The 8,464-nt window shown below is 46.2% G+C and overlaps 1 long non-coding RNA gene across 2 annotated transcripts in view; it reads right to left on the bottom strand.

Moving 5' to 3' along the window:
* Positions 1–7,319: 7,319 nt before the first annotated feature.
* The window catches only part of LOC147997541 (uncharacterized), an 18,676-nt gene continuing 17,531 nt past the window's right edge, over positions 7,320–8,464 (bottom strand). For both annotated transcript variants that reach the window (XR_015647758.1, XR_015647757.1), the window contains exons 2-3: positions 8,446–8,464; positions 7,320–7,545 (exon numbers count right to left, since the gene is read on the bottom strand). The exon at positions 8,446–8,464 is cut by the window's right edge and continues 180 nt beyond it. This is a non-coding gene — a long non-coding RNA (uncharacterized LOC147997541). The remainder of the gene's footprint in view (positions 7,546–8,445) is intronic.

Below are 8,464 nucleotides of genomic sequence, written 5' to 3'. Positions count from 1 at the left end.
ACTGCAACAAAATGGCAGACTAGCCAGCTAACAGTTCCCTAGCCATTAACTCATCTGACATAGGCCTTCTTCACGTTGCATCTAGATAGGTCTTCCTGTCTTCCTCTCCAGTGTGTGTGTGTGTGTGTGTGTGTGTGTGTGTGTGTGTGTGTGTGTGTGTGTGTGTAAAGAGAGAGAGAAGGAGGGGGGGAGAGAGAGAGAGAGCTTTAGAGAGAGAGAGCTTTAGAGAGAGAGAGAGCTTTAAAATCAGCACTCAAGCCTTTTCTCTTCCTATCCCTATCCCAACCCCCCCCCCCCAAACCAGCAGCAAAGCCACCAGCACTCGAGAGACAGAGGAAGATGAAATCTCTAGTCTGAGAAACAAGAGGAGGTAGATAAACATACCCCCCCCCTCTCTCCTTCATAATTTGTTAAAGTGTTCCCTTTGTGTTGTGTGGACTCTACTGTATTAAGCAAGTTTCACATCGTACTATCTCCAAAGAGGAGTCAACAGTCTCTTGGCGTGCAGGCAGTTGTTGCCTGCTTTAAATATTTTTTGGTGTGTTTGTTTGTTTGTTTGTTTGTTTGTTTGTTTGTTTGTTTGTTTCAAAACCGAGGGCCTGCCTGCGTTCAACAGATCCAAACCCAGTTCTCAGAGGGGAAAATGGAGTCAAGTCCGAAGTCACTGGCATTTAGGTCATCGGCCATTGACAGTCATAGGAGATGGGAATATCGTCCTTTCTCCAATGGAGACTCACCTGGGTATGCATCAACCACATCTAAGGGCAGGCCTGGGTTAGTACGGGGTGGTGGATGGGGAGGAAGGATCTGGAAAGAGCTTTGCGATGGGAAACTATGATCAGAATGTTGCACAGAAAACAAAATTTGTACTTAAAAAAAAAAAAGGCTCCCGATATCTATCCAAAAATGAAAGGAAATAAAAACCGACATCAGAACTTTACTAACTGCAAATGCTCCATCTCCCTGTATCCAACCACTCCACTCCCAGATAGGTAGATGATAGTTTGCACTTCTGTCCCAGTTGGGCTGTCGAGGTTAAGGGAAGGGGAACCACCTCTGTGGTTATGTGATCCACACACGAAATAAAATAAAAGGAGCGGATAAACGTGCCTGGCATTTTAAGATGCTCAATTTCTTTGCAAGCTTCATTTTGTTTCATTCTTTTAAAGGTTTACTTATTTATTTTCACTTACATTGAGTACACTAAAGCCCTTTTCACATACACAGGGCAGTAGAGTGCATGGGATATCCCTTTGCAGAGGGTTGTGAGCCACCATGTGGTTTCTGTGGAATCGAACTCAGGACCTCTGGAAGAGCAGAGCGGTGAGTGCTCTTAACCTCGGAGCCATCTCTCCAGCCCTTGACAAGCTTTATTTAACTAAACATTAAACATGAATCAGAAACGCCAAACCCTGTACATATATGGTCCAGATTCACCCTTACTTAGAAATCCCCGAGCTGGCAGGGCGAGGCTGGGAATTGAGAGTGAGCAAAAAGGGAGTCTGCCTCTTTCCCCCAGGGTGTGCTATCAACTCCATTACCATTTCCAAACAGCTGGGTGTGAGTCTAACTAAGGTTTCCTTCAGTCAGACATTTGCCAGGAGCCGGAGCCCTGACAGGACAGCGAGAGCGATGATCAGACATCATTTCACAGTGAAATCATCACTCGCTGATTTCAGGCAGAAAACTTTAGAAAACTCTAAACTCTAAAGAGGCACTGAAGCGTGCTAGGGCAGCAGCAGTACTTCCCCGACTGACCTTCAGGAACCTGCATATTCTCCAGCCCCGCCCCACCCCACCCCCTCTCAGCTAGCTCCTGTCCACCCCTCCCCCTCCCCCCACATACAGGGAGGAGGCCTTGTGTGGGGGGGGGCGGCGGGGAGATGCAACTCTCTCGTTTTTTTTTCCTTTTCTTTTTTTCTTTTCTTTCTTTCTTTCTTTCTTTCTTTCTTTCTTTCTTTTTTTTTTTTCTTTTTTTTTTTTTTTCTTTTTCCGTAGCTGGGGACCGAACCCAGGGCCTTGCGCTTGCTAGGCAAGCGCTCTACCACTGAGCTAAATCCCCAACACCCGCAACTCTCTCTTGAGAGATAGTTCGGGTCTCCCAAACAAATACATAACTAGAAACTTCATTTGTTTACTTTATTTCATCGAGCATACCATGGAAGAGGGAAAAGGAACAGGGAAGCTAGGCCAACTGGTCGAGCTCCTCCTTTCGTTTTGTTTCAAAAAGGAAAGGAAAAGCCAAAGAACCCCCTCTTTTTGGTGAAAGGAACAGAATGGTGAAAGTTGAAACATCGGCTCGCCACTTAATACTTTGGCTTTTAATAAAAGGGACAACAGATCTCCCTCCTATTTGGTTAAAAAAAAAAAAAAGGAATTAAAACACCACAAAAACGTGCTGTCAGCCAGATTCCCTTTAAACCTCCGTTATACAGGAAGACGGGTTTTTTTTAAGCATCATTTTAAATATATAAATATGTATTGTGTGTGTGTGTGTGTGTGTGTGTGTGTGTGTGTGTGTCCGTCCGTCCGTCCGTCAGTCAGTCAGTCAGTCAGTCAGTCAGTCAGTCAGTCAGTCAGTGTCTTCTGTATGGAGAGGATGTGCTGACTCTGAAGCTATGATCTAGACACTTTCTAGATCACAGTTAAAAAGTTTTTAATAACTGTGTGAAGGAGACAGGTAGGGGTGTGTGTGTGTGTGTGTGTGTGTGTGTGTGTGTGTGTGTGTATGCATGCATGCATGTGGGGGGAGGGGAGGCTTTGATATCAGCACTCAAGCTTTTTTACTTCCTATCCCAATCTCCCCAAACTACCATCAAAGCAGCACTAGGGAGGCAGAGAAAGGTGAATCTGAGAGTTTCAGTCCTTCCCGCCCTACAGACGAATACAGAGAAACCCAGTCTGAGAAACTAGGGGAGGGGGGGGGGAGAGAGAGAGAGAGAGAGAGAGAGAGAGAGAGAGAGAGAGAGAGAGAGAGATCAAATTCTCTTGTGTCTGTCTCTGTTTTTCTCTATTCTCTCTCTCTCTCTCTCTCTCTCTCTCTCTCTCGTTGTGTGTGTGTGTGTGTGTGTGTGTGTGTTTGTTTGTTTGTTTCAAAACCCAGAGCCTGTCTGTAACAGATCTAAACACAGTTCTTGAAGGGGAAAATGGAAACAATTCCATAGTCTCTGGCAATGAAGTCATCTCCCATTGAAAACCACAGGAGAGGGGAATATTGTCCTCAACTAGGCATATATCAACCAGTATTTCACAGGCAGACCTTCAGGGAGGTGCAGATTCACCAGCCCTACCCTCCCTCCCATCCCCCCAGCATCCCTGCTCATCTCCTGTCCACCATTTGTTGATTCATTGTTGCTGTTGCTGTTGCTGCTGCTGTTGTTGTTGTTGTTGTTGTTGTTGTTGTTGTTGTTGTTGTTGTTGTTGTTCCTGGTGTGAAGAACACTGTGAGGTAGCCTTCCTCTAATAAACCCTCTGGTCTTTAGGGATCCTTCACCCACTCACTCTCTGCCAGACTGAGTTCACAGCAGAAAACGCGTTTTTGAGAGAAACATGTTCCTGGTCCTGTGTGCCCATATTGAGGGAGGCATGAGAAAGGGATAACAAGGAAGGGAGACCCGGCAGTGGTAGGGGGCTGGGATGGGGTCGGGGGTGGGTGTCCTAGCTTGCTAATCCAACTGACCCACTTGCTGTGTAAATAAATATTTTGCATTCTGTGTCCCTTGTTTGATTTCTCACTAAATTCCAGATTGTCAATCTCCCTGTGTCGATTGCACAAGAACCCAAATGGGGATGCTGGGTGGTGAGCTGATTCCTCCCTAGAACACCTGTGCACTCTCTCATAGTCTCTAAGCTCCTTGCTGGACTCTTTTGGGCTTGGACCTGGCTGTCTGTAAGCCAGGAAGGAAGGAAGGAAGGGAGGGAGGGAGGGAGGGAGGGAGGGAGGGAGGGAACAGGCCTCAGTTGAGAATCCCAATTTTCTAGTTCACTGCATCTGATGGCTGGCTGACCCTTCCAGGTGAATTGTATTTTTTTTTTTCCTTTTCACTCCTTTATTTGAGTCAGGGGTGTCTGCACATAGACCTGGAAATCAGTACCTAGATCAGGCCTGCCTGCCTGCCTGCCTGCCTGCCTGCCTGCCTGCCTGCCTGCCTGCCTTCCTCTATCTCACAGAGACACAGTTCTAAACACCTCTGCCTCTTGAATGATGGAAATAAAGACATGCACGAACACCTGGCTTCCTTTCATTGTACATTTAGCCTAATTTCAGTTTTATTCATGTCTGGGAGGGAGACTTGCTTGTGTGCTGTAGTTCAATTCCTTTCACTGTGTGGTTTCCCCACCACCTTGGCCACCATGCCACGTGGAAGAGAAGAAGAGATGAACCATATTGTTGGCACCCATATAACAAACACTTGGTTGCTTCCTCTGAGCCCTCTGAGTATCCTTACATCTCTGTATTTTAAAGTGGTTTTGTTTTGTTTTTTATTGCTGTCAAACTCTCTCTCTCTCTCTCTCTCTCTCTCTCTCTCTCTCTCTATCTATCTATCTATCTATCTATATGTGTGTGTGTGTGTGTGTGTGTGTGTGTGTGTGTGTGTGTGTGTGTATTTTTTTTCTTCCCCCAGAGCTGAGGACTGAACCCAGGTCCTTGAGCTTGCTAGGCAAGGACTCTACCACTGAGCTAAAACCCCAACCCCTATCTCTGTGTTTTAAAAAGTAGACTCTGGAGCAATACCGGGCAGGTCTCCAAGGCGGGTCCTTCGCTTTATTTTATTCTTTTTGTTTTTAATTGTTAAAGATTTGTTTGTTTGTTTGTTTGTTTTATGTCTATTCGAGTACCCTGTAGGTGTCTTCAGACACCCCAGAAGAGGGCATGATTGACAATTACAGATGGTTGCAAGCCGCCATGTGTTGGCTGGGTATTGAACTCAGGACCGCTGTAAGAGCAATCAGTGCTCTTAACGACGGTGCCATCTCTCCATCCACCTACTTTATTTTATTCTCTATGCTCTCTTGTGCGAGTCAAGGTCAAGCAGGCAAGAAACACCCAAACAGATTGGTCCATCACCACTTTCTGAATTCTTTTTGTTGTTGATGTCAGGGATGTAAAGCAAGTTTACCCATGAAGAATTGTAAGGGAGTCCTTCTGATTTAGAGAATAGCAGCCTTGAAATGAAATGAGAATCACAACAAGCATTTGTCTTATTGTTTTTGTTTTTTTCTTCCTTTTTCTTCGGAGCTGAGGACCGAACCCGGGGCCTTGTGCTTCCTAGGCAAGCGGTCTACCACTGAGCTAAATCCCCAACCCCTACATTTGTCTTAAAGTCTGAAAAACACAAAACAAAACAAAACAAAACAAAACAAAACAACAACAACAACAACAACAACAACAACAACAACCAAGAACAAACCATGAGACCGCAGAAATCCTCAGGCGGAGGAGTAAGGAGCTAGTTTTTATTGGTTAGGGTATTATTTGGTCGGGTGGGGGTAGGGGTGGGGGTGGGGGTGGGGGTGGGGGTGTTGTCCTTCCTACACCTCTCTTGCATGAATGAGCTGAACATTACTTAAGCTTGTGTCCAAAACTGTCCATTTTTTAGATTGATCCCAGGAGGGAGGGAGCGAGCCGGGGATACAGCACACCCTCTCTGGCCTCAGAGGTCCAGGCTCCCGCTGGCAGGGCCCGAAGGGACTCCTGGGGGAAAAAAATAAAGTCTCCGAGGCACCACCTAGCCGGTTTTATTCTTGAAGAAAAGCAAACATACATAATGGAATAAGGGAAAGAAAAAACCCTGTTTTCTATATACACAAGCAGTCGTAATTTGTTATAGTGTCCCCTTTGCGTAGTTTGGATTCGATGACTTTATTTTATCAAGCAAGTTTTAAACAGCGGTAACTCCAAAGAGGAGTCAACAGCCCCTTTAAGTGCAGTCAGTCATTGACCCTTTGGTCTGTCTGTCTGTCTGTCTGTCTGTCTGTTTCAAAACGAGGGAGGGCCTGCCTGCCTGCCTGCCTGCCTGCCTGCCTGCCTGCCTGCCTGCCTGCGTGCCTGCATCAGATCTAAATACAGTTCTCAGAGGGGAAGACAGAGACAAGTCAGAAGTCACTAGCACTCAATGGACGACCACCAACCTAAGGGCAGGCCTAGGGTAGAATTTGATGGACGGACGGACGGACAGACGGACGGACGGACGGATGGACAGATGGACAGAAAGGATCTAGGAGGAGCTTTGGGAAAGATGAAAAGCCTCCATTTCCCCCCAAAAGAACGAGCCCCAACAGCTGGGCTCTTCGAGATGAGTTATAAGGGGAACCACACATACAGTTTTGTATCACACATACAGTTTGTCATCATCCGTCAATACCAGGTAGACTTTTCAACGTATGTAGGTAGCTGTTGTCAGGTCAGTCCTTTACTAAGCCTCATGTAAGCTCTGCAGGGTAAGCCTCAGGAATTCATCTGTGCGTCCCGCAGGGTATGCTTTCTTGCTTTGTTAAAGGCTAGACTTTGGTTGCTGTCTGTCTGTCTGTCTGTCTGTCTGTCTGTCTGTCTGAATGAATGAATGAATGAATGAGCGAGGGAATGAACGAATGAGGAGGGGATGCACATGCCTATGGTTTTAAGATGCTTAATTTCTTTACAAGGTTTATTTATTTAAACATTAAACATTGGGGTTGGGGATTTAGCTCAGTGGTAGAGCGCTTGCCTAGGAAGCACAAGGCCCTGGGTTCGGTCCCCAGCTCCGAAAATAAAATAAAATAAAATAAAATAAACATTAAACATTAATCGGAAATAATGGAGTCAGCAGTTAAGAGTTCTGACTGTGTTCTTCCAGAGGTCCTGAGTTCTATTCCCATGGTGGCTCACAACCCTCTGTTATGGGATCGATCTGCTGTGTGTCCGAAGACAGCTGCAGTGTGCTGTTTGTAGGGTAAAGAAAAAAATACTAAAGAAGAAAAAAAAAAAGAGAGAGAAAAAGTTAGAAGCACCAAGTCAAGTCATGTAAATATTGCCCACATTCGGATTTAGACATGCCTGAGCTGTCAGGGCGAGGCTGGGTGAGAGCGAATCAGTGAACGATCGGACTCTTCCTCTCTCTGTGAGGGTGTGTCATGAACTCTATTACCATTTCCAAAGAGTTAGGTATGCTGGAGCGAAGTGGACCGGAAAGCCAAGGGAGGAGAGGTATGCCTACACGAGTCCACCCAACCCCCGCCCCCCCCAGGGAGACATCCTCGAGTGGTGGGGGGAGGGGCGAAGGTGTGGAGGGATAATTTCCAACAAATAAATCCCAACAAATAAATTACTAGAGACTTGATTCATTGATTTACTTTAAATTTATTGAGTGTATCGGGAAAGAGGGAAAATGGGTCAAGGAGGGAGGGAGGGAGGGAGGGAGGGAGGGAGGGAGGGAGGGAGGGAGGGAGGGAGGGAGAGAGGGATATCTTTTCCTCCAAATCGGCTGGTATGTAGTCTCAGTGCGTCAGAAAAAAGACTGCTTCTGGCCTCCTTTCTGATTACCCCAAGGCAGTCTGGTCACCGTGCTGTAATAGAAAGGGAAACCACAGTCAAGTCATGGGAGCGAGCGAGCAAGCAAGCAAGCAAAAATCATAAACAAAAGCAAAAACACGTCTGTTAAGTTGAGCAGAGCAGAGCAGAGCAGAGCAGAGTAGGGCAAAGCAATACAAGGTCACATTCCACAAAGGCTGATATAGTCTGCCATCTTGGTCTACAGAGTGAAAAGTAGAAGGAGAAAATGAATATCGCTTTGTGTGTCACAAAGTTTTTAAGTTGTAAGGAACATTGCAGGGCTAAACCTTCAAATCCTCAAACCACCCAACCCAAGCTTTCCTCCTCCTCATCCTCCTCCTCCTCCTCCTCCTCCTCACCCCCCATTGCCCCCCCCCCGTGTGGTGTGTGTGTGTGTGTGTGTGTGTGTGTGTGTGTGTGTGTGTGTGTTTGCGCACGAGCTCGAGCTCGGGCACGCATTTCTTTCACTGCACAACCATCATTGGAGGACGTTTAAATAAACACGAATGAATCAGACAGGCAGACAGACAGGGGCCCATAATGGATCCCTACAACTCGGTGGTGGTGGTGGTGGTGGTGGTGGTGGTGGTGGTGGTGGTGGTGGTGGTGGTGGTGGTGGTACACACCGATTTGTTGACCTCTTTCTTTTAAAGAAAGGACAAGAAACAAAGAGAAATAAAAATGAAGGAATATAGACCTAGCCAAATATTATTTTATTCCCTCCTTCATGGAGCGACAAGAAGATTTATTCATCAACCTTCGTCTAGAATAAGAAAGTAATTGCAAATGAAATCGAGCCATCTTACTGTAATAAGATGTTATCGAGAGAAAGGGGAATTGGATACTGGATCCATTGCTGCCCCCCCCACACACAAATTGGAAAGAAAAGCAACTCCCCAGATCGCTCAACTAACGAGGCTTATTTAAAACTGG

The sequence above is a fragment of the Rattus norvegicus genome, unplaced genomic scaffold (genome assembly GCF_021556685.1).
Source record: "Rattus norvegicus strain SHRSP/BbbUtx unplaced genomic scaffold, alternate assembly SHRSP_T2T unassigned-0000115, whole genome shotgun sequence".
NCBI lineage: Eukaryota > Metazoa > Chordata > Mammalia > Rodentia > Muridae > Rattus > Rattus norvegicus.
This window is presented reverse-complemented; position numbering and strand designations above follow the sequence as displayed.